Below are 21,928 nucleotides of genomic sequence, written 5' to 3' on the forward strand. Positions count from 1 at the left end.
GTGGAGGCCGGTAGAAATCTCTGTTATTGCCCCCTTAAAGATGACAGGCATTAATGAAATATGATGTCTCACCGTCTCCCTGTCTGTAAACTGCTCAGTCGTAAAATTAACATTTTGTACAAGGCAGAGCTTGACTCGGAGAAAGCCTCGGCAGAATCCCTCTGACTCAGCCCAAACCGAGTGAAAGGGATCGAGGCAAACTAAACTGCAAGAGGGCTGTTTTTTTTTTTTTTTGTTAAACCATAAAAGAGTTAACAGAGTAGGAAGAAAAAGGTTCCTATATTTTGACGAGCAGTTAATTCAAGTATGTCGTTAATTTCATGGAGAAAACCTTAAAAAAAATAAGAGCATTCTGACATCCAGATGTACAACACCAATATGTCCAATATTCAACCGTACATTTAAAACAGGTCGGAGGCAGTAAGAGATTTGTTTTTATTATACGTCAGTGGATATTTATTATGTAGGCTATATTTAAAAGACTTTTAAGCACTTAAGTGTTTAGTAGGGTAACAACATATTTTCCCATCAAACTTCTTTCTTTCTCTCTTTTTTTTTAAGTTTCTGAAAGTTTCCTTCTTGATTTTGGAGCAACGGTTTCAACAGAACAAGAAATGTGGACTATTCTGATTAGAAAATAATTGTTATTTATTCACTATTATGTAATTTTTTCTACTTTTTCACAGTCAAATATTGTATATTTACATTGTATGTCTCAATATTTGGACTTGGATTGTATTGAAATATTGGATATTTATTGGATTTTTGGATTGGATTGGATTTATTGGATATTTATTTTCTGACATGTTGTAGATAAAATGTGAATTGATAGAGAAAATTATCAGTTGATCATTGGACAATGACTGGTTCTCAGTGACATTAATCTCTCATTTGGTCCACAAGGAAAAGTTCAGTCCAGAAGATTTGTCTCCGACCTTATTTGGACCGGTTTGAGTTACTCCCCATCAGCATATTTTAATGATTAGTTCACATCAACAGCTGTTGGATGATGAAGAATCTGCACCACCCATGTCAGACATGTGAATCCACTGGGTTAAAAATTAGATTGGGTGTTGGTGTTTGGATGAGTCAAGAGGAAAAATAATAATAATAGATCTCAGTTAGGACGGCTGTGGTGAAGGTCGGTTGAAGAAGTTGTGGACGGGCAGCAAGATTCATAGATATTAATGTTGATCCAGCTCCAGCGCCTGATTGGTTTATAATTGTCTCCAAGTCGACTCGTACAGTAACTCATTAACACTTTTCTCAATACTCCCAATAGATCCAGATTGATTATTTGATATTAAGACCGTCCGGTGCCACACTGAGGGATGGACGGGTGGGAACAATAAGACATATTGACGGCCCGAGAGATGGATTAAATGGTGGTGGGGGGATATTCTGCGTGAGCGTCGTCTTCCTGCAGCGTAATGAGTTTCTGAACGGCCGGAGGAAAGTGGAGGTCGTGGAGACGGAGAGGATTTAATAAGACCACCAGCAGAGAGACACAGGGAGATGAAGCCGGGGCGGATGGGACTTTGTTTCACCTCCTGAACCTCATTATGGAAATAGGCTACATTTCTGATTGCCTGTCTGTGTATGTGTTTGTCCCTCCATACAGGTGTGTGTGTGTGTGTGTGTGTGTGTCTCTCCGGAGATTCAGTTTTCCACCTGGAGCTGTGGTTTATACTGTCTCTGTGATGTAAACCTAATGCCAGGATTTTATATCTTAATGGAAACAAATCAGTCGTCCACAGTCGGGCGGAGCAGAAAGACGCCTTTTAAAATGTAATGAATCTCATTCTGCTGCGTGTCTCTGCTGCTCTGAATGAAAAAACAGCAGGTTTATATCTGGTGTAAGGAGCTTAGATGCATTTAAGTTCAGTTAAAATCACATTTTAAAGGGACTACGAGGAGTTTCGGAAAGTGGAAGTGTTTTCACACTACATTTCCCATGAGCCTCCGTACGCACGGTGAAATTCTTGGACCGGCGCAAGATGGACGAAAACGAAAACATTTGCCAAGGATGTTTTCATTAATCAAGAACGAAAGTCGGAGGTTGGAAGACATCATCAACGATGCTAACTAGCGAAACTGAAACTAGGAAATGCTGGGCAAGTTGACCACTAAATAATAATATCAAAATAACTTTAAAGACAAAACGATATATTTATCAAAAATGGACCCATTAACAAGTGGTAACGTAGATTCATCCACACTAATATGAGACTCTTTTATAACCAACAGAAAACTCCTCGGGGTCTCTTTAAGGGAGTTTTTTAAGGCTTTTAAGAGTAAGTTTTTACTTTCTAGCCAACCACTTTGGAAACTAGATGGATAGAAACTGTATTCATCCATTGATAATAATAATTATAAATCAATCAATCATTGAGTCCAGTTCCTCAGCCACTACCATCAGCTCAGATGTTTACTTTACTTTACTTTACTTTACTACTGCGAAGTTTAGCATGAAATTATCTCCAGCAGCTTTTCGCTTTTGGTCCCAAAAGGATGAATCCCATTGGTCCAGCTGCATCTGTTAATGTTCCGCTATTATAGGAGGGAGAAACGTTTGGATTTCTATGAGCCAATCACAGTCGTCTTGGTGGTGCTGGGCCTTGGATGCAGCGATGGCGATCCTGCTACAAACGAACAAAGTCTTAGTCATAACTGCACTGCAAAAACTCAAAATCTTACCAAGAATATTTGTCTTATTTCTAGTCAAAATTTAATTTCTAGTCAAAACAAATCTCATTCTACTTAAAATAAGACTCATCACATTAAAAGGTAGCTTGTTTTTAGACACTTTTTACTTCTTTCAAGCATATTTTCACTTGAAATAAGTAGAAAAATCTGACAGTGGAGCAAGTTTTTCTTTCTTATTACAAGCACAAAAAACTTGCTTTGACTGGGAGATTTTTCTACTTATTTCAAGTGAAAATTAGTTTGAAACAAATGGAAATTATCTAAGAACAAGTTCATTTTTAGGTGATGGTTCTTATTTTGAATGAAAAGAGATTAGTTTAGACTAGAAATGAGACATTTTGACAAGAAATAAGACAGATATTCTTGGAAAGATTTTGAGCTTTTGCAGTGTGGTCATTTACAGCGTGTTGGCTGCAGCTCGGAGGGTCTCGCTGTTGTTGTTGCTGTTGTTGTTTCCTGTGGTTAGGGGGATTTTTTTTTTTATTTTTTTTAGAGAATGGTCATCAGGAAGCTGCTGAAATAAGCGGCGTCCAGCGATGGCAGCCTCCGCCCGGTGAGTCAGAGCAGATTGACACCGAGTCTGAACCACGACTGCATGGGATTAAATTTTAAAGTTATGACTCAGCGAACAAACACGAATATCAAATATCAGCCTTTAAATATAGAGAAGACCACTCTCTCTCTGTCTCTCTGGCCAGGACACAGTCACAGTCTCCATTGCAGTAGTTGCATGGTTCATTGTTAAGAGCTGGGGGTCGTGACCCAGACTGACCCCAACCCCGACCCCCCGACCCCCCTTCTCCTCCTCCTGACGACGTTTGACTGTGATAGCTTTGTCTAGCAGATAAAAGCTCAGACGTGTTCCCTTGTAAACACGTGTCTCTCTGTGTAAAGAGGTGAAGTCGGGGGGGTTAAAGGACGAGGACGTGTGGACACTTCTCAGGTCTTTGTCCAACACAAAAGAGGGACATTTACTGCGTTGTTGTTGATGTTTGTTTGGACGTTACATAGGAGACACAAGGAGGTGAAGGGCTTCCACATAGCGTCAAGGGTAAACACTGTTTCCATGGTTGCTTAAAGGCTAAACGCAGATGTGTAAACTGTTTATGTTCTGCCTTCTGATATGTCAACACCTGCATGTTGTGTATTGGAATTAATATTCATCGCACTGAGCTGGAGTTGAATGTAAAGTCAGTATAAACAGCAGCACGTCGGTGTCCTTTATATATATATATATATATACGTGGCTGTGCTGTGTTGGTGGATGATGATAAGCTGCAATAATGTAAAACACATCGGCGGTGCAGGGTTAAGCTGTTGTATCAACATCTACATGTTTGTCAGGAAACCCAAACACAACCAATCGTTTATGTCAAGTTTATTTAGGTCACTGACTGTTGTGGCGCCTGCAGTTTGTCCATCTCACTTTAACTTTTTCTATCTTCATGTTGGGGTTTTTTGTTTTTTTTTGGGTCCACTCCCCTAAAAACGGACCAGCCCCTGTGCAGAAGAACATGGGAAGGAGGGAAAGCCCCCGTGGTCTCTGAGGAACGCTGCATGGCTGTGGTATGACGTATGAGTCGAGTTAATTAAGACCAGACTCAACTTTTCTGCACGACTGCAGAGGACAAATGACCTCTGTAGGAACCTCTGTGCTTCTTTGTTTCTTAGACAGGCTTCTCTTCTCTTTTTTTTTTTTGTTATTAATTAATAATTCAACAACATAAACATCCATGAGGAAGAACAGAAATAACTCTGTTGCACAAATATTTTTTACAATGTTCCTCTTCTCCAGTGTTTTATTTTGAAGTGTCGATCGATAAGAAGATATTAAAAACCATCTCAGTGTAGTTTTCCATCTCCTCTCTCAGCTTCTGTCTCTGGAGGTCTAGTGACAACAGGTTGGTGTCAGCCAATCAGAGGAGAGGAAGAGTCTCTGAGCTTCTCTTCTGATTGGCTGACTGTTTTATGACCGATCCAATGAAAACAGAGTAGATTTCAGAATAAAACACTCAGAGAAACCAAATCCTGCAAAGTTGTTGGATGGATGTTTGGGTCCAGGTGGTGGTGAGGGGGTGGGGCTTAGTTGTGACATCACAAAGTGACAGGAAGTCCTGACGGCTGGTTTTAAGGCTCAGTTTCTGAATACAGGCTGTGTGCATTTCTCTGTGGACTGAGGCTTTGATACTTTCACAGTATTAATATAGAACCTAGAGCTGCTTTATAATCACACTACACATGGACATCTACCTTTATACTGTAAGGAGCTTTAATACAAACATCTACCTTTATACTGTATGGAGCTTTAATACAAACATCTACCTTTATACTGTATGGAGCTTTAATACAAACATCTACCTTTATACAAATATCGGCCCTTTAAAAACTTACCTGGCTTTTTTCCAAGGAGCTCTGTTGAGACAAAACAAGATATTAAGGATAAAAGAGATTAAAAATAGGCTTTTTTAAAACCTTAATATTTACCGTATTTTTTCAGGATGAATAAAATGAGTCAGCATATTAATTTATGTCAGTTGCAGGCTGATTCATACCGCATTCACTCCTCATCAGATCTGTTGTTAGTCCATTGTTTATATTTGTCCCTGTGAGTTCCTGGCTTTGCATATTTTAGTCATCAGACAATAAATCCATGAAGCCTCTGTTGGCTGCAGGTTTATAGATAACCTATCTAAACTGTCCTCTAGTGTAACAGGCTATATTTATTCATAAATTCATGTCTGTTTGTTGTTGGTTTTTGTTTTGATTATGAAATAATGATTAAATTTAGCTTAAAGGAGCGTTACCACATCTGACCCAGATCCAACAGCTGTGCCATTCTCCTGCTCTGGGGATTTGTGCAGGGTTATAAGGTAACAAATAAGAAACAAATGGAGAACAGATAATATTTCTCTCTCCTGACCTCTGCTGACTCATCCAAGCCTTTTTGTTCAGACTCTGACTTTGTTTATTGCCTTTTTTTTCTCTGTCCGTGGATTATGGGATTCGCTTTTTCTCAGTGGACCTGGTGATACACCACCACCACAGCAGCAAACGGCTGGATCGCAGTCACACGCTTTAGACGAGCGCCATATGATGAAACGCATCGATGCGGTCACACGACATGTTTTGGATGCTTTATTCCTGCAGCAACACTTCTGCTTTCATGTATGAAAGAGAAGCGTGTTTGTTTTTAGAAAATCCTCATTTTTCCCCCTCGGGATATGAATGAGTCCATTTCAATGTCGGCCTCCTTTTTTTTTATGTTGCATGAAAGACAAAACGTCTTTGTTTTTCACATTGTCATGCAGCTGTTTGCCGCTGGCTAATACAGGAGAAGAGATGTTCATTGGCATGTTGATTTACTTTCTTTATCATCAAAGTTAAGAACTTCTCTCACAGGTTTAACATCGATCTGAGGAGGGTTACCAGTGATCTGCTCCGTGGAAGCTAATCACACTGGGCTTCTTATTGATTTTAAACTCTTTTGGTCTCTTTCTTAAAAGAACGCAGCACAACTTTTAATTAGACTTATGTGAAAGTTTGATTTTTATGTCTTCTGAAGATCCACAAGTTCTGTCTTTAAAATGTTCTGATATGACTTTGGAGAAGCAGCATGAACACTCTCTATTTGAAAGTTTCTCTGTTGCTACATAGCTCATATTAGCATCAATATCTTTCTATTTTGCCAGTCTTTCTAAGAACTTAAGCCATTGTTATGTTTACAGAACAAGATGTTATGACTCATCTTCTAAGCAGCCATGTTTTGGGGATAAAACTTCCCAGGAATGAAAATAGGCCAGGCTGACTCGGCAGGAGCTAGCTTGTTAGCATGCTAACCTCAATTGATGAAAAGAAGTGATAGAAATGGAGACAAAACAAGAGGGTTGCTTTACATTTCTGGAGACAGCTCTTAGTAAGGGCAGGAATTTAATCTGATTTAACTTGTAACATATTTAGACAAATAAGTACAGCTGCTAGTGTTATTTCTTATGCTAATAATGCTAATTATGCTACTTCTTTTTCATTTTCTGTCCTTTTAAAATATAAGCATATTATAACAATTGGTTTAACATAGAAATCAGTTCGTCCATCACTTTGGTTCAGTTAAAAAAAAAAAAAAAAGGGTTTTTTTGCTAGGTGTATCCATTAGCATTCTAACGTAAGCATTTAGCCTTAATGGGTAGTGCTTTTAATTTGTAATGTTAGTTTTAATGCCCAGCTTCTTATTCACAATATAGACAAACTTTTTGTTTATAGAGCTGCTACATTCTCCACCCTGAGTTATTTTCGTTGTAAATGCTAATGTATGACGAGTTCATACCTTCTGTAGGCTAATTGCGGTGGAAATCCTCAGATCAGGTGAGTCAGGTCATTTTAGGATAAGACTCCAGGTTTCCAGAGCAGACGTTTTGTCTCTGCTTTGTCTTGCGATTATATCAGATTGTTTACTGACACCAGAAAACCCTGTTAAACTTCAGATGGGAGCACAACACGTATTAATGTCAGGGAGATTAAATGTTGAGAGAAGTCGCTAAAATCCCAGTTTATGAGTGGCTGTCAAAAACCAGATCAATACTCACAAAAAATAAATCTGTTTTATAATCTGATCTTTCTGTCTGGTCTGACTCACCAGAGCTTTTTTCTTATTTTTTATAAAAGACTCGATTTTTCTCTTTAAAGATTTAGTTTCGGGTTTGAGAGAAGTGATTTCGTCATGGTCGCAGAGGAGTATCAGTAGGTTTTTATAAACTGTGGTTTTCTTGCTGGGCCAAAACTAAAGCAACAACATACCAGACATTATTTATCTGGTGTTATTTAGGAGTTAAATCAGTCATCCCAAGTTTAAAAAGGGCTATTTTTGCTTTGAATGATGATTATTGCAGAAAAAAAAGAAACAAGATTGTGCTTCCTGATAGATTAGTCAACCAAAGGGCATAATTTATGAGAGAACACAAACAGATCAGCATCTGTTTCTCCTGACAAGACAATTTGTTTGACTCAGTGCAGACGGTCAGCATTTAAAGCCTCAGTAGAGAGCAACACAGCTTTTATTAGTCACTCACAACTTCTTCTGTTGTGACTGCGACTTAAACCACAAACAAAACAGATCCTCTAAATCTGATTAAAGCGTCTGTCTGCGAGGATCCGTCCAGGTGGGGGACGTATTAATAACCTCCAACTTAAATGAATGTAATCCATCAAACCGTGCGGCGTCCATCATATCGCAGGTAGTAAACACTCCTGACTGCAGCTTTGGCTGAAGTGATGAAGGCTTCGAATATTCCTCTCTGAAGCTCCGAGCGTAAACTTGTTAGACATTTTCACCACCATTGAAAATCAATAGGCACCTTGTGGAAAGTTCTCAGCTGAGGTAATTACATTTGTGTCCTGCCCATATACGCTCTTCTTTACTCCTCATGTGAACATGAGCCCTTCTGCCTGATAATAAGCCAATAAAGTGTGTTAAGCTGTGAGGGCGTATTATATCCTCTAATTTCCTGCACTCTTAATGGGACAAAAAACACATCGTTTGGCTCCGGATGGTGAAAACGCAGGAAATTCACAGTTATATATGTGTTTCTGAACATAATCTAACGTGAAAAGGCAAGTTGATGATTCATTATTGGCTTGATTTATCAAGTAAACACCCCTTAAAGTTTGTTTGGATGGTTTTTTCTGACCAAACTCTCCCAGAGGCTCTTAGCGGTGGAAGATATGACGTCAAACATGATCATTTCAGACCGTTACCTTTAACGATTTATGAATGATTATTTATTGAAGTGATAAAATTTGACTTTATTTGACAACTTTTTGTTCTGAGTTGTCTTCATCAAAGCTGAAACGACTGGTACGACCTTTTTGCAGGACCAGCTGCTCAGGATGGGTCTTGTGTCGTCCATATTTTCAACTTTGCTCGAAAGGATTGGTATTTTTAAGGCTTAAAGCAGAAGTAAGCGGAATGTTTGTGTTAATATAAGTCTTAAATAGTTATATCTTCCGACAGCAATCACTTGAGTGTTTGGTCTGAAACACGGGTCTGTCAGTCACTCTGCTCTGCTGTAAGCCGAGGAGAAAACTTTCCTTGTATCCTACAACCTTTATCCAATGAGGAGAGAGAACAGCATAAAGGGGCGGTCCTCTCTGTGTGTGAATGTGGTGACGTAGGGACGAGGGCGGGGACTGCTAACTCCATCTGCTGACAGGAAGTTAGCCAAAACCACCGGATCGCTTACTTCTGCTTTAATACTCAAATGTATTTGAGTATTATTGATTGATTGCCCGACCTCAGCAACTGTGCTCCAGTCTGTACTTTTATGCTGCGTTCAAAACAACTCAGAGGTCGTAATTCCCAACTCGAAAATTTCCGACATCATTGCGTTCACACTGCAGGAACTCGGGAGAAAAAAAACATGGATACCTGAAGGAAGTTTGGCATATTGTGTCTCATAGCTGAATACGAAAAATAAATGCAGCAGTAAATGATGTTTATTTTAGAGGAGAGGAGACGCTGCAGATGAGTGCACATATAATGTTACAGCCTTGATAACAGTTAAACGTTATTCCCGTCACATACGAGGACCACAATTTCACACCATACAACATCACAGCTCATCACAGCTTAATATAAACATATTTCATATAGGCTACTGCAATATTACACAAAAATATGCATTAAAATGATGAGATAAATTAAAATGTCTAAATTCTAACCGTTTAAGACGAGGGCTGCCATGTTTTGATGTTGTCGTGACGTCAAATCGGAAAGTCGCAGCTCTGATATGATACCCGAGTTTCCAGACCTGTAATTTCCGCCGTTCAATTCGGAGCTCGTTTTTTTCCGACTTCTGAGTTGTCTTGAACGCAGCATTAGTACTGCAGCCTACAAGGCCAGTTGAGGAGAAACATAAACTTTTTACTCTTTTGTTTGATAACCTCCATTGTGTTGAAGGTGGCATCACAATAACTTTGTTACTGCAGCAGCTGCAGTGGAAACAGAAACGCTGAGTGGATATGAATCTGTACGACATTGAATCTTCACTAAAAACATCTGTTGATCTTCCTCTTGATTGATTACAGCTGTGACAGTTGGAGGCCAAACAAGATGTTGGATGCATCACTACGAGCGACCACTTTCACATGTGATGTTTGTGTTTGTGTGGAAATACTCCTTTTGTGTCGCTCTGCTCGGACTGAACTGTGTATCGATGTTTGGTGGCCTCCGGCGTCGACTGTGTGGTCACAATATCCTGGTCCTGATACCATCTTGTTAACGTGTTGCATGTGAAATCTCTGCTGGCTCCATATTCTCCTCCCTACTCCTCTCTGCTCCTCTCTGCTCTACTCTGCTCTGCTCTGAGAGATCGTAATAAAAACAAAAAGTCACAGTTTAACAGACGCATCATGTCGTTTCACTGTATTGTCGCGGTCGACTTGTTATTTTGAAGAGTTTTAGCGCGACTGTATCTACACAATGAAATCACAATGTTGCATTCTGGCAACGGGGAAACTGGTGTGTGTGCACTGTGCAACCATTTCAGCTCAGCTTCAGTGTGTGTGTGTGTGTGTGTGCAGTCTGGTTTTGTGAAGCAGGTTGAGCCGCTGCACTCGGAGCTCTTCAAAGCGCTGCCATAAAACCTCGGGATCTTAATCGGATGCTGCTCAGACTACACACTGTAATTATGTCCCAACAAATTCCTGTCTACACACTCCTATAGAAGAAGGTGTGTGTGCATATGTGTGTGTGTGTGAGTGTGTGTGTGTGTGTGAGTCGGTGGGTGGAGGGTGGTCGTTGTTGTGTACAGTTGATGTCTCTTTGAGGGCTTTATAAGCTGCATGTTATATCACGTTAACATTGTGTTTAGGCTATTGATGTTTGTGTGCGATGCTGGTGTAATATTTACACAGATGTTTGTGCAAGTATGTGTGTGTGTGTGCATGTGTGTTTGCGTGTGCATATGTGTGTGTGTTTGCAGCTTATCTTTTCCATGCTCTTCTCACCAAGTTTCTTTGGTCTCAATTGGATGTGAAAGGAAATCCCATGTCTGCAAGGCTTCCACTGCAGGCACAGACCTGTGTGTGTGTCAGTGTGTTTCAGTGTGTGTGTCAGTGTGTGTGTGTGTGTGTGTGTGTGTGTGTGTGTGTGTGTAAAGCCTTTACCATGCCACAGTGGATTAACCACACAGTTTGAGCAGTAACACTGAGGCTGTGAAGGAGAGATTCAGAGTGAAAACAGAGCATGAACCAGATACGACGGCAGGAAGAGAAACTGGTTCAAGATTGATGGGAAAAGGTTTTTAATTCCAAAACACAACATATTTGGCTTAAAGCTACAAAAAAAAAAAAAATTAACCAGCGCTGTTAATTAATCCCCAATTCCAAAACACTGATTATTCCAACCTCAGACTGTCTGTGTTTAGTGAGCTGCACTCTCACAGCGACTGTCATATTTCTGCATAATGTGTTGGAGATAAGGTGATCCCTTTGGAGACGTTGGCAAGAGGAAAACAAAAAGGCTTCTTCAGACTAATATTAATAGATTGTTGCTTTTTTTTTTTCCTATTCCAACGCTGCCAATAGCTGATAATTTTTTTGTTTCAAGGATTATTGCACAGAGAATCTTGTCTCTTAGTTTGAGCACCACTTACGAAACAGCTACAGGAAGTTCCTGCTGTGAAGAACCACGAGGAGCTCGAGTCAAGATCTGGACATCACTGGATTTCTCCACCCAATAGTTTTGAAATCCAGAGATATCAAATGCAAAATGATCTAAAAAGCACATTTTCACATTTGAGAAGCTGAAACAAGAGAATGATCGACTCATTTTCATGATATGTCTCCTTCATTATCAAAATTTAACAAAGAATCGAGCTAAGTAGCTTGTAGGAGTCGCTGATGTTCGATACTCTAAAGACAAATGGATGCTTTTCTTTCTGAAAATGTGTTATAGGTTTTATCTTCTAACATATGAGTGATAGCAGAGTTACCAAGAGTCAGAAATGAGCTCTGCAGATCTAAAGGTGGACGTTATTTCTCCACCGAGAGCAGACGTCTCTGTGGTCATCAGAACTGAGCTTGAGAACAGATTTACTGAAGACTTCAACTTCCTGAGAAGCGAGCTGGAGGAGGACGACTCGTCAGCTTGGTCGGATGAGGTCGTGGTGCTTCAGGCTGCAGAGGCTGAACTCAGAACAGAGGAGGCTGGAAGAAAGAAAGAAAGAAGGCATCACAGTCGGGATGCAGAGAGATGAAACATTCATATTGTCGGTGTTGCAGTAGGATTCTGGTTCAAGCTTCACTCACAACACTCCACCTGCGTTCACCCGGAGAACACCCACTGAGATCCAAGCGTGTGCGGTTGCACCTGTGACGAAGCTTCTTATAGACGACGAGACACCTGAAAATACCAACAAGTCATGGAGAGACTGTTTATTTTACAAGTTCTGGGTTCACAGAACTAAGTTTTCAGAAAGTTTCCAAAAGAAAAATATACTTTTATTCTTAAAGCCCCAGTGTGTAACTGTTATTTGGCTTTTTATTAGCAAAATTCAAATGTCTTTCATAATACGTTTTTCACTTAAGTGGAATCACAGCCGCATACAAATGAAAGCTTTCTCGAATGAGTTGTTACAAGTCGTTACAAATACATAAGTGGGCGACGCACCGAGCCGAGGCGGCCATGTTGCATCGCCATTTTTTTACGTTGAGTGGCAGCGTGACCGTAGGTAACCACGGAAACTCAGAGGAGCTGTGGGCTCGGCCTGTTAAAACTGTCACCACTGTGTAGTGTGAGGAAGGACGGAGGCACTGGTGTTGCATTCAGGTGCAGTCAGGCAGACGGCCGTCGGCAAACCAACCGGATGTAATTTTACTCCACCAGAGAAAGACGGTAAAACACAATACCACATCACCATGACAACATATTGCGGACCACTTGTTTACATAGACGCTTGTTTATCCTGTTGTAGCGTCTGTTGTCTGTCTGACGTCTGCCCGATTTCACGTGAATGCAACATCAAGAATACGTTCCGATATGCAACCGCACCGCTAGATGGGGGGAATCCCTACATATTATACCTTTAACTTTTAAAATTTCTTGTATGTCTGTGACAGTAAAGTCAAAATTCAACACAAAAAACTCAATGTGCATGTGTCTGGACTGTGGGAGGAATGGACAGCATGCAAACTCCACCCAGAGAAGGCCCGACGCCCGGGGATCGAACCTTCTCCTTCTGAGGTGTCATCACTTACTGCATTACCTGATCTAGTTCATGTTTCCCAGTGTCTGTGTTGAGCCTGGAGACGATTTAACATCGTCCCCGACACTGACGCACTCACAACGTTTTATTTTTGGAAACCGGTGGAACCAGCTCAGCAGCCGCTCAGGTAACTTTTTGATCTACGTTCAGACATTAGTTAAGCGCGCCGTGCGGTTTCACCGTGTTTCATCATTAATTGCACATTGTGAAGCTGTACTTACCTCGACCTGGCAGCTGCTCACCCTCCTCCTCCCCGCTGCTCGACGAGGCAGCGGCTCCGCGCGACTCATTAAAGGCAGAGAGAAGCTCGACTGCAGCCTTCAGCTCGCTGCACCGCCCTGCTCTCATGGCTGGCATTTCTCAGATAAGAACCAGCCAGCAAAACTGATTTACAAGGCTCCTCTCCTCCCTCTGTACCAGCCTGTGTGTGTGTGAATGAGTGTGCGTGTGTGTGTGTGTGTGTGTGTGTGTGTGTGTGTGTGTGTGTGTTTTCCTTGATTTAAAAGACTCAAAGTGTAATAAACCATCATGAAATACTCCAGCAGCAAAAACACATCAAGCTGCAAATCACATCACAGCATTCAACGCTCGTTCTCCATCTGTCATACAGCAGAGGTGTGCGTGTGTGTGTGCATCTATATGTGTGTGTGTTTGTGTGTGTGTTTACTGTATATGAAGGTTTCAGTTTGCACGGTGAAAAATATCTTTCTCTTCCACCCTTTTTTTCCCTTCCAGGGTGTGTATTATGTTTCTTCTCTGGTGTTGCAGCAGCTTATAGGCTGTATACATTTACTTCACTCCCATTTCTCTTAACACCCTCCCATACCTCCCCCCTCCTCCTCCTCCCCCCGGTTTCTCTCGGTGTGGTCATTTGATACGAGCGTCAATATTCGGGGGAGGCGGGGAATTCCAAGAATTCCAGCATTAACTCCTTCTGTTATTGGATTTTCAGCCACCGGGGCCTTTTCTGCATCCCATCACCTATAGAGCAGCTCCACCCCGAGAGAGAAAGAGAAGGAGAAAGAGGGAGAGTGTTTATTCCACTCAGGTTGGAAGTTTTAAACTCTGGCCACGCCCCCAACGCAGTGATGTCATAACCACAATGTACAGGCCACACCCAGTAGCATTTAACCCTCCTGTTGTCCTTCTGTTCCCTTCCTCCATCCTTCATTCTTTCCTTCCTTTCTCCCTTCCTTCTTTCCACAATCCTTTTCTCCTTCCTTCCTTCCTTCCTTCCTTCCTTCCTTCCTTCCTTCCTTCCTTCCTTTCTCCCTTCCTTCTTTCCACAATCCTTTTCCCCTTCCTTCCTTCTGCTTCCTTCCTTGGCCTAATCTGTTCCTTCCCTCCATTTTTCTTTCCTTCCGTCCTTCCTTCGTTCCCTTCGTCCTGACTTCTTCTTCCTTCCTCTTTTGATCTAATTGACCCATTCTGTTCCCTCCCTCCATATTTCTTTCTTTCCTTCTTTCCACAATCCCTTTTCCCTTCCTTCCTTCGTTCCTTCCCTTCGTCCTTGCTTCTTCCTTCCTTTTTGACCCAATCTTTTCATCTATCTTACCTTCCTTTTTCCCTTCCTTCTTTCCTCCCATCTCTCCCTTTGTCCTTCTTTCCTCTCATCTCTCCCTTTGTCCTTCCTTCCTTCCTTCCTTCCTTCCTTCCTTCCTTCCTTCCTTCCTTCCTTCCTTCCTTCCTTCCTTCCTTCCTTCCTTCCTTCCTTCCTTCTTTCCCTTTGTCTTTCCTTCCCTGACCTAGGAGGACAACAGGTGTCGTTTGTCTCTGTCTGTCTTTTTAGCTCAGTTTTTGGCCTCCACCGCCTCCTGAGTGAAACATCTGGACCCAGCTGTGTCCGTCTGGGTTGTTTCAGCTTATTGTTATTGGAGAAAACCAATAAAATTGTGGTTCGGTCATAATTCAACTGTATAATCTTGAACTCATCACTGATCAGTCCATGTTCAAATCCCCAATGAAAACTCCCTATTTCACAACGGCTTTTAATAAGTAAAAATATTTAGTTTGTAATAACTCATGCAAAGTGTCTATAGAAAAAAAAATTTGATTTTTTTTTTTTTTTTTACTTTTGAACATTGACCTTCTGTATTTGGGTCAAGTAGTACTTAAAGTATTCATTGTTCAGCTCTTATTTCAATTTTCATTTTCATAAAGGTAGATATTTCTTTTGAAGCTCATACAGTATAGAGTGACTTTGTGATGTCACAACAAAGCACTCACGGAGCCGCGCCCACCTGGACCCACCATCCAACAACTTGCAGGATTTGGTTTCTCTGAGTGTTTTATTCTGAAACCTGCTCTGCTTTTTTATTGGATCACAGAGAAAACAGTCAGCCAATCAGAAGAGAGGCTCAGAGCCTCTCCTGGAAAATCTAAGTTTCTGTCGGTCATTGTTCAACAGCTTCTACAGTTTCATCAGTATCCTTCTTGGGAATTCTTTAGTGGTTTCCGCACAAAGACATTACTCATGCTTCTTGATGCTGATACTACTGAACTAATTATTAGTCCTGGTATTTTTTTCAACAAGTAAACCTAGAATTAAAAAGGAACTTCCTGTTTGTCTGATGCAGACTTGGCCACACCCAGCGGTCATTAAACTCACCCTTGGTACACACTGTTTGATTTTCTCAGTATGGAAATCTGAAGATGTCTTTCTAAAGTCCAAGGCCTATAAAATTAGCGGGAGTAAACGGGAGTTTTTGTTTTTGCTCATTATACAAGAGTTTAATCTTGTTTAAACATCTCTAACAGACACATAACTGCATGCATGAAGACTCCCTGATAATACAAGTGATTAACTGTCAAGTCAAGTCATCTTTTATTTACATAACGCCCAATCACATCAGCAATTCTCCCAAGGCTCGTTTCAGACAGAGCAGGGTCACATCATACTTTATAATATTGATTACAAAGACTCAACAATTCCCACTGTGAACAAACACCTGGCAACACTGTCAAAGAAAAACTTGATGACTTTAAAGAGGTAGAAACATATCTTTATTTATACAAGAATTGAGGGAATGTGTCATAAAGCTCTGGGTATCCAAATAAAATCTGAAAACTCTAGGTTTTATTTCAGAAACTAAAATGCTATTTGGCTGCTTTTTGGACGCCATCATTTTCCTTTAGTGAGCTATTAAAAAGGTTTTAAAAAGTCCTGAAGTTAGTGGAGCTTTCAGTGCGTCGCTCTTTCTCTATTGTCTATTTAGGGAGGAAAAAAAACATCATTAAATCATTAAATCTGCAGTGAAAATCATCCCAAGCTGTTCTCAAAGCTTTGGTGCAATTCTGAATGAGTGTTGGAAAAAGTGTCGGAGACAAAGTTAATGGTGCGTTGCATAAAATAAAGACAGTAAATATCTGGAAGATGTAATCTTCCTGTCATCCTGTCCTCAGTTATAGAGTCTTTAATAAAGGAGAGAGAAATTACTGCCACAGTTATTATCTCTATGTGCCTGAACTGTTCTATCATTCACATCTAACTAGGAAACTCAAATCTTTCCCATAAGGCTCAGTGGGACTCCCCAGGGATGTGCATGAGAATGTATAAGTAGCGTGGCTATAGAACACAAACACTTGTAGTAACTTTAGAAAGTGAAGATTTCAGACTAATGAGACGCAGGAACACGAACAGCCACCGCTCCTCCATCCTGGAGAGTTCACACACAGTCCCAGAGATGTTGTGTGCTGCGATGCAGAAGGTTGTATTTACTACTGGGAAGACGCAGGATCAATCGGCAGATGGTTGGATGAATGCATAATATCCAGTTAATTAAAGAGCGAACATTGTGTAATCCGCCAAACCTTTTTTGTCTCTCTTTTCTCTTTGATAAATAAATAACCTTGACTCGAGAAGGATGAAAATTGGAAATGTTGACAATTGGACGACCAATGGGAGTGGATGTCCAGAAGGGTGGAGGTCCAATGAGAAGGACATTCAGTAGGGTGGATGTCCAGTAGAGTGGAGGTCCAATGAGAAGGACATTCAGTAGGGTGGATGTCCAGTAGAGTGGAGGTCCAATGAGAAGGACATTCAGTAGGGTAGATGTCCAGCAGATTGGATGATTAGTAAGGTGGAGGTCCAATGAGGAGGACATTCAGTAGGGTGGATGTCCAGTAGGGTGGAAATCCAATGAGAAGGACATTCAGTAGGGTAGATATCCAGCAGATTAGATAATTATTACTGTAGGGTGGAAATCCAATGAGAAGGACATTCAGTAGGGTAGATATCCAGCAGATTAGATAATTATTACTGTAGGGTGGAGGTCCAATGAGAAGGACATTCAGTTGAGTAGATGTCCAGCAGATTGGACGATGAGTAGGGTGGAGGTCCAATGAGTAGGACATTCAGTAGGGTGGATATCCAATAGGGTGGAGGTCCAATGAAAAGGACATTCAGTTGGGTAAATGTCCAGCAGATTGGATGATTGGTAGGGTGGTGGTCCAATGAAAAGGACATTGAGTTGGGTAGATGTCCAGCAGATTGGATGATTAGTAGGGTCCAATGCGAAGGGCGTCCAGTTGGTCCAGTTGGTTGGAGGTCCATGATGGGATCAATGGATCTGGAGCGGTTTCATTCCCCATGTTGCCTCTGTTGTGTTGGATAGGGAGCATCAGCGATTGGCTAATCAATAGGTCAATGGATTAATCATTAAATTACTGGTTCCAACTCATCCAACTTCAGGATTTGAGACTTTTCTCTGTTTTATATCGATGCAAACTGAACATCTTTGGGTTTTTGGACCAAACAGTCAGTCATCACATTGGAGTTAGTTTGATGTTCACCTGGAGACTGAAGTTTAAAAACTCTGTAGACTTCTTAAATGTGTATTTGCACAAAAACGTGATACTAAACTCCACATTTCACTTGAGTATTTTGCTACTTTTTTTCCAAACATCAATCAACAAAACCCAACACAAGGCCCATAAAGTGTTCAACGATCCTCATTCTGAATCTTTTCTTAAACTTCCTGCAGTAGATAGATGCTCAACAGAAGTCCTAAATATTTGACGTTAGGGAACTTCCTGTGTCACGTCGCCTGATTTTCTCCAGTTGAACCTGACGATGACGACGTAATTATCCTCAGTGAACCGTCTCTTTTGGAGCTCGCAGTCTCTTTTAATAAACTTAACAGGTTTAAGGTGCTACGCTGCAGCCGCCTTGGCAGGAGTATCCATCAATTTCCCACCTTCATGTGTTTCATATTCACTGTAATAAAGCGGGTATAGCAGCTGTGCCAGGCCTCCATCTCCATCCTAAGCCAAAGTCTTTCCTGTCGAACTCGCGGCGTCGATCTCATTGTAGGGAGCTTGATGGATCGGGGCGCTGGGAAATCAGTTTAATCAACGGCAGCTGCAGAGTTACAGTCGAACCTACAATGGATCTGAGGTCGATCCTGCTGCCAGACTGTGGAGCTAAGTGTTATGACTCATGTATGATTGGTAGTGGAGGTGGTTGATTAGTTTGGTCCAGATTACATGGACCACTAACGTCTGATTAGACTTGAGTCATACAAGAAAGAGTCGGAGTGTCGCCTCCATTAAGCGCAATTAGCATCTGTGTGTGTGTGTGTGAGAGAGTGTATGTGAATGTGTGTGTCCTCATCATCATCATCATCATCATCATCACCCCTCACCCCCCACTGCCTCTTTGAACAGAGCCGTGTGTGGGAGTCGTCTCCTCTGAAGTTCACTTCCTATCTGCTCCGTTTGTCGCCGCCTCTTCGTGTAATTAAGCTTCTTTTCAAACGGCAGCTCCAAACCTCACGGCTTCAATTTTTCTTTTTTTTTTGTTAATTTACATGTTTCAGCTCTAATTGACGGCTCAGGATGACGAAACACTCACAGAAAACCTCTGATTTCAGCTCAGCTCTGGTTCTTCAGTGTGTTTCTACTGTAAATAAAGTTTATTTAATACGTGGTGAAGATACTGTACCATAGCACTGCTGTAGGAGGAGGTTTAAAGGAGAACGGATTTGTTTCATTGATGAAAACGAAGCCAAATAAAACCACGCTAGAATTTAAAGTTATTTATATGATAATTTTTTATTATTTTTAATGAGTGTGTCTTTTGTGTTTTGTGTAGGAGTGGAGACCGAGGTGGTTCATGTCATCAGAGTTCAACAGGTCTGAACACTGAACAGGTGAGGAGGCGTCATCTTGTTGTTTTGACTTTCATAAATCATATTTTTACATCTCATCATACACCAACACACTGACTGTCTGCAAATCTTGTTGCCATTTCTTGTTACTTTTGTTGCATTAGGCCATATTGTGATATTAAGCATATTCTGTGTATAAAGCAGCAACAAAAGATTATTTCCAGTGTCGATTAATCTTTAGATCTTTTATTCTTATTACAACATCCTTTAACTGAGAAAAACACAAAATATATCACACAACACTGTGAAAAATAAATAAATAAAGTAGCTTTTTTTTTAAAAGAGAGAAAGTTTGAAGGGTTAGTCAGACAGACCTACTTCCACTGTAACACCACTGGGAGTGTGTTGGAGATATTTTGGTTTTCCAGTAGAAAATAAAAGCATCAGTGCAGCTACCCCAGAATATTACAGCTGCTGGATCTGGTTCCTTCTGTTATTTAGTTGAATCTTGAATTGACTGATGATTGTTTTATTGTTTGGCCCAGATACACTGTAGAAAATGTTGAGAATGAGCGAGAACTTTGGTTTGTATTTGGTCTGGTTTTGTCTGAACTGATGAAAAAACTCAGTTATGTCATGTAATCTAATGAGGAGCTGGAATCAGAGGATCTTTTGCTTTTGGAAAGTGAATTAGCTCCAGAGAAGCTGCACACGGAGGTCAAAGCTCCACCACGAAGAAGCACGTTATTGTCGTCAGTCGGGTCGATGTGTTGCAGCTTGTGGCCTTCATCATCAGAGTCATCGTCGTCTCATTTGTGACGGGCGAAGAGTCAAAACACAGGAAACTCATTTAGGCAGCACGAGCTGTTGAGGTTTTGACCTTTTCAGACTTTTTTCATTGAAACCTAATGACTGAATTTAGCATGCTAATTTAGCATGCTCGGCTAACGGCTAACTTCTAAAATAGAGATGGTCTGATACCAATTTTTCCCTTTGGATTACAATACTTGTGCTGTTGGATCGGCCGATTCCAATACCAGTGTGTTATTTAATTTTTTTTATTTAAATATATACTGTGCATCTATAACTATTACGTCTACAAGGTTGTGACATGATTATGTAAGACCTGGTTGAGGTTAAACCCTTTGTAAAACATGAATGAATACAGCAAAATAAAGCTATTTAACTTTTATTTGATGCTCAGACACAAATGAAAAAGAAGAAATATAATCTAGGAATAAGTAACAATTATTTTAAAAACTGCTCAAGTGCATCCACAGTGAGTTTTTTTTACACATGCCGGTGCAGTACACGGTGATTGATACTGTTTAATTTTTCAGCTCGTACACCTTTGTTTTCACTCCGATCCAAACGCCACACACTGTCAGACCCCCTTTTTTACACAAGTCCCGATTGTAAAAACGAAACTCTGAGAAGTAACGCTAAACTTTAACAATGGAGACACAAGTACGCAGGTTATCTGTAGCTCTGCCCATTTGGTTTTATAAAAGGACCACCACCGCGCTAACGGAGCTAACGGAGCTAACTGGTAGACAGATGGTATCGGATCGGTGCCTGAACTTCACTACTCACCGATACCGATGGCGGCATTTTCAGTGGTATTAGAGACATTTCTGATTCTGGTATTGGAACAACTCTACTCTAAAACCCCAACAGTTAAACCTGCTCTACCTCCTCCTCTTCCTCCTCCTCCTCCTCCTTCAAACAAACTGTCGAGCTGTGAAACCTCCGGCTTCAGCTCACGAGAAGGTCAAGAGGTTGATAAAGAGCTGATAACATTGAGTAGGCTAATGATTATCAGCTTTAGGTGATAAACAGGATCCTGTAGTTGTGGGTGTGACCGACCGACAGAAGCTGCAACAAATTTAACGTCACAACCGAGTTGATCCAGAATCCCTCAGTGTTTCAGTCTAGTCATGTTGTTTCCTCGTGATCTAACACCGACCTTTGACCTTTTCCATTCAGATAACGACGTTAGCATTAGCTTTCCCCTGTTAGTTTCCTGTTGTGTGATTAGCGTCACGGCCTGGTGTTGGTGTTGTTTTATTTAAATTCCTCCTCTCAGACAAAAGGCTGCTGCGTCTCCGTCCAGCGGCGACGACGTCACATAAAACTCTCATAAAGCCAAGTTCATTACACCGGAGCTGCTGTGTCGACACATCGCAGAGCTGTTCACCTCATTATCAGGACGTTTAACACACAACACACACATTATTCCTGCAGCCTCGCTAAGAGAGTGTGTGTGTGTGTGTGTGTGTGAGAGAGGAAGTGAGAGGCTGTCAGGGTGATGGAGAGCAACAGGAAGTCGTTCAGCTGTAATAATAAAGTGTTTACAGAGAAGCGCTGATGTTTGACTTCAGTCTGATCACAGGCTGATTGATTATTAGTATTAAACTATTTCATCATGTCTGTTATTTCTGTTTAACGAAGCAGCAGCAGCAGCAGCAGCAGCTCCTTAAAAAAAAACGTCTGAGACCTTCATTGTTTTTACGTGCAGGTGTAAACGGCTGCAGGCGCCGTCGCTGTGAAGCCGCCGTAAATTCTCACATTAAATCCTGGATTCAAACATCGGCCCGATAAAGGCCCGACGCTAACGAAGGTGAACGAGACACAGCCAACAGCGAGTCCAGACTGATGAAAACGTTTCTACAGCACAAAGTCGTCAACAGAGAGAAAGTTTTCAAGCTGTAGTTAGTTCATGAGTCATCATTATAATATTTCTTGTTTTTGTTTTTCAATTTAAAAGCGTTAGTAGAGGACCAAAGATTGCAAGACTTTTAGTTTGAAAATTCAGGAAAAGACTAAATATATACGTAAACATGGAGCAGGTTGGGGAAA

General features: G+C 41.0%; 1 protein-coding gene across 3 annotated transcripts in view; it reads left to right on the plus strand.

The window, feature by feature from the left end:
* The window catches only part of plxnb2a.1 (plexin b2a, tandem duplicate 1), a 238,452-nt gene that overhangs the window by 49,553 nt on the left and 166,971 nt on the right, over positions 1-21,928 (plus strand). For all 3 annotated transcript variants that reach the window (XM_085769977.1, XM_085769978.1, XM_085769979.1), the window contains exon 2: positions 19,054-19,111. The gene's annotated coding sequence lies outside the window, so the exon portion shown is untranslated. The remainder of the gene's footprint in view (positions 1-19,053; positions 19,112-21,928) is intronic.

The sequence above is a fragment of the Trachurus japonicus genome, chromosome 23 (assembly GCF_045865225.1).
Source record: "Trachurus japonicus isolate A0001 chromosome 23, Traja_1.0".
Lineage (NCBI taxonomy): Eukaryota > Metazoa > Chordata > Actinopteri > Carangiformes > Carangidae > Trachurus > Trachurus japonicus.